This window comes from Nannospalax galili, unplaced genomic scaffold, assembly GCF_000622305.1.
Source record: "Nannospalax galili isolate Female #2095 unplaced genomic scaffold, S.galili_v1.0 scaffold387, whole genome shotgun sequence".
NCBI classification, from domain to species: Eukaryota; Metazoa; Chordata; class Mammalia; order Rodentia; family Spalacidae; genus Nannospalax; species Nannospalax galili.
Window position 1 is genome coordinate 1,317,194 of NW_008355795.1, and position 4,571 is coordinate 1,321,764.

Genomic DNA, 4,571 nt, shown 5'->3' on the forward strand with positions numbered 1-4,571 from the left:
TGGTTTACATAATTAAAACAATGTATTTTTCTACTTTTTGATTAAAATAAAAAGTCAATTTTTACATGGATTATTGGATTTTTGTTTTATAAATCATGATTTTGTTACATTCTCAAAACCTCGATAGTTAAATAGAGTTTATACACAGAAATTATTCTGTATTAAAAAAAAAAAACAGTTTTTGGACAATGTGTGAATTCTACTGAGGTTCTGATCATCCTGAAAGGTTTTACAGATCTGTATTCTTTCCAAAGACTCTTCAGTTAATTTTATGAGTACGCATTCTGCTGAGGAATCAGTATGCTAAACAAAAGGTAATTCAGCGAACACAAAACACTTGCTCAGAAAGGACATCTGTGTGTGCTCCTGAGGTGATCTCTCAAACCTCCAGCTAATTAGTTGTAATGAAGTTATATAAAAAAATCACTCCCCCATAAATTGTCCTGTAATTCAAGCTTTGGTTGTTTGCCATTTTGTCAAACTCTTCAGTACAAATCTCTAGGAGATAAAACTGCTCACTGGAAAAGCCCAGTGAGGAGAGCTTTTTCCCTTAACGTTGAATCAGGGTCCTCCTCACCCCTCAGACTCCTTAAATGTCTAGTTATTCATGTCTTTCCTACTAACAGGAATGCCAGAACCCAAGCTGCATGAAAAGTCCCTGTAAATCTGTGCATCACCACTGTGCTTCTTGATGCTTTAAGCACTTCCAAAGAAAACTACTGTAAATGGAGCTGTTTTGGTGACCGGACATCACAGTTGTTGGTATTCATAGATAAATTGTTTCAATCTTGTGGCCTCCAAGTCTGTCATTGCTATCAGTTCTAATATAATGTATCAGGAAATTTTATATGAAAGATGTCATATACACATAAAGACTTGCTTGTTCAAACTTTTATGCATTTAATTTTGTTTCTAGTCTAATTAGCTGGGCAACTTCCTGTACATGGATGACATATTATGGCATATTATATTCATTTGCTGACTTATGTTTCCGTGATGTTTATATCTTTGTTCAAGAGCGGTATTTCTCTCTAGTTTTCTTGTGACATATACGTCTCTCTTGAGTATCTGAGTGTTGACCTCTGAGTTCATGTGAGCTTGTAAGAGTTTATAAAAAATTAATTATTCTCTGAATATTTGCTAGGATTTACCACAAACCTACTTGGCACTAAGATTTCTCTGTGAAGACTTTAAAAATGAATTAAATTTCTTTGTTAAAAATCCATGATTTCTAAATTTCTTCTTGTTTTTACATTTATTTACAGAAATCTGTCCACTTCATTTTTTCCATGGAGATTGTCACAACAATATTCATATTATTACCATATTATCACTTTTATTTTTGTAAACCATTTGACAGTATTCTCACTTTCAATCCTGAAAATTTAATAAATTTTCCTGGCATTTATCATTTGAATTTTTTTCCCTGAGGATAAACTTCTGTTTTGTAGATCTTAGGAAATGGCAGAATTTGTGGATTTGTTGACTTTTATTTTTGCTTCTGAAGCTGCATTTTGGTCATTTCTGGTATGATTGTAGTATTTCCATACTTGGTTAAGTGTGGCCTATTCTTTCTCCAGTGTTGAAGGTAAAAGGTGGGGCTGCTGTCTTGTCCTGGGACTGCCTTAATCCTGCTATGACAAGCTCCCCTTGGTTGTTTTAGCCACATGAATCTAACCTCTGAATATTTCTCTTCCTTGCTCACCTTCATCAGTTACCTGCCATGGCCTTGTTTGATATCCACATATTTGTGATTTACAAAAATCTTCCTGTTATTAATTTGGATCTAATTACATTTTAGTCACAAATTGTATTCTGTGTGATTTACAACCTTTTAAATCTATTGAGACTTGTTTTATGATCAATTTGGAACTAACCCTGAAAATTATTCTGTGTGGACTTGATGGAAAATTGTGTTCTACTATATTTTAAGTGGCGTATTCTATGGGTGTTCTGTTCTTACTATAATATTGTTCAGGACTTTCATTTTCATCTTTTGACTAGTTTTTCTATTTTGTGTGTAAGTCGAAGATGGTAATCTCCAATTAGCATTAACACTGCTTTCACCAGTACAGTCAGTTTTCACTCCATGTGTCTTAGAGCTTAATTGATAGTGGCATACATTTTATACCCAGTTTTTCTTATTGCTTGATTATAGCTTCTATCACTTTGTATATTACTTACGCTCTTGACACTGAATGATCTTTCTCAAGTATAACCGCATCAGTTTTCTTCTTCTTGTCTGAATGATGTATCTGCTTTTCATTTCTTTACTTTTGACCCATTTCTGTCTTTGAATAAAAGTGTGAGTAATACAGAAATGGATTCCTTTTTACCCAGTTTGATAGTTGCTGTCTTTTGGGGGGCTGCTGAAAGAGATTTAGTAAATGATATTATTGGCAAAGTTGGGGGATATCTTTCATTTAACTTTTTTTGCAGCTCATGACACTTTCCTACTCTGCTTGCATTATAGCTCGAGTATTTTTTATTGTGCAATATTCTAGTTTCTTTCAAATGATTTTCCTACAATTTTTACTGTTCTCCTAGTTGCGCTAGAACCCCACATGTGCAGCGTGCAGACTGGAGTCTCCTGAGTCATGCCGACCCGGCCAGTCAGGGACCCTCCTTCCTGGTTCACATTCCCTCTTTCTCCTCTTTGATCCACAGTCGGTATACACTTTATTTTATTCATGACTCAAACCCAACAGTCCATTGTAATTATTCCTTTACATATTGATGTTTAATTACTTTTACCTAAGCATGTGCTTGTATGAGTATGGTATTAACTCCTAAGTTAGTGTTTTCAACCTTAAATTTTTTCTTTATCATTTATTTGAAAGCATGTCTTTTAAAGAGTAGTTCTCACTTTTTTGTTTACTTAGAAAATCCTTATTTTCGCCTTTATGTTTGAAAATACCTTTCATGAACACAAAACTCTTTATTAACTTTTTTATTTATTAGTTTTATTTTATGTGTATACATGTATTGCCTGCATGTAGATAAGCACACCTATGTTGTGCAATGCCCGCGGAAGTCAGAAGAGGCTGTCGGATGTCCTGGACTGGAGTTACAGACAGTTGTTAGCTGCCATGTGGGTGCTGGGATTTGAACCCGGGACTTCTGCAAGAACAACCAGTGTTCTTAACCACTGAGCCATCTCTCCAGCCCCTTTATTATCTTTTCTGTCACTCTGTAATGACACTGAATATGCATCTGATTGCGTCCTAGCTTCCGGCATTTCTGATGAAAAATGGACTTGTAGTTCTGAGGGAGTACTGCAGCCCTTTCTCTGTTCTTAAGGACCCTCCTCCCGCCTGTCTGGCTTTTTGGATTTTAATATGCTGTACCTCTTATGATATTTTTTTAGGTTACATTCTTGCTTTGTTTCTTTCCTTATCAACTTAGACTGTTTGAATGAAGTCCATTTTATGCAGAATATGTCCTATTATCCTCACTAATCATTCCTGAGAGGAGCGGCCTTGCAAGGACAGGCCTGCAGTCAGGGCTGTGTGTGTGTGTGTGTATGTGTGTGTGTGTGTGTGTGTATGTGTGTGTGTGTATATGTGTGTGTGTGTGTGTATATGTGTGTGTGTGTGGAGGTGAGAGAGCAACTTGCAGGAGTCAGTTCTCTCCTTTCACCAGGTGGATCCCAGGGATCGAACTCAGGTCCTCAGGCTTGGCAGCAAGTGCCTCTACCCACTGAGCCAGCTTACTGGCCCCACACCAGACCTTCTTACTCCTAACTAACTGTAGCTTTCTGTATAAAAACAAATATTTTCTATTACCAGACACTTTGTATCTTACAACATTTTGCTATTGCGAACAATGCCTTGATGAAACCATATAAAACTTCTTTAGCATAAATTCCAACAATCAAAATTGAGAATAAATACTTTTAAGACACTTGATACAAACCACCAAGTAATTGCAATAAGAATAAAAACAAGCAGTGTTGAACTTCTGCAAGTCTAGACGTAAATGGCATTATTTTCTACACTGGTAGCTAAGCTCATATTAACAACCTGAATCGGTCTGTGGCTAAGAATTTTCCACTTCTGGCCGGGCATGGTGGTGCAGGCCTTTAATCCTGTACTCAGGAGGCAAAGGCAGGCGAATCTCTGTGAAACTGAGGCCAGCCTGGTCTACATAGTGAGTTCTAGGCCAGCTGGGGCTGCAGGGAAATCCTGTCTCAAAAAGACACAAAAGAAAAGAAAGAAGAACTTCCAACTTCTGTTTTGAGTGTCTTCTATTAGTTACTGATCTGACAACTGAAAACATGCCTTGGAATTATCCTGGTAGCTCCACTGTTTGCACCAGTTACCGCATCTTGCAACAGTTAATGCCAGGCTGCTTTGTCCACTGTGCCTGAGTGCAGGGCAGCTATTAGCCCTGCCCTCTTCTGCATCGTCCTTTTCAAACCACTCCTCTTCTGCCAACAGTTCTTAAACTATTTTTTAATATTTTATTTATTATTTTTATTTTATGTGTATGTGCATATTGCCTGCATGTAAGTAAGTGCACGAATGTCATGCAATGCGCGCGGAGGTCAGAAGAGGCTATTGGATCCCCTG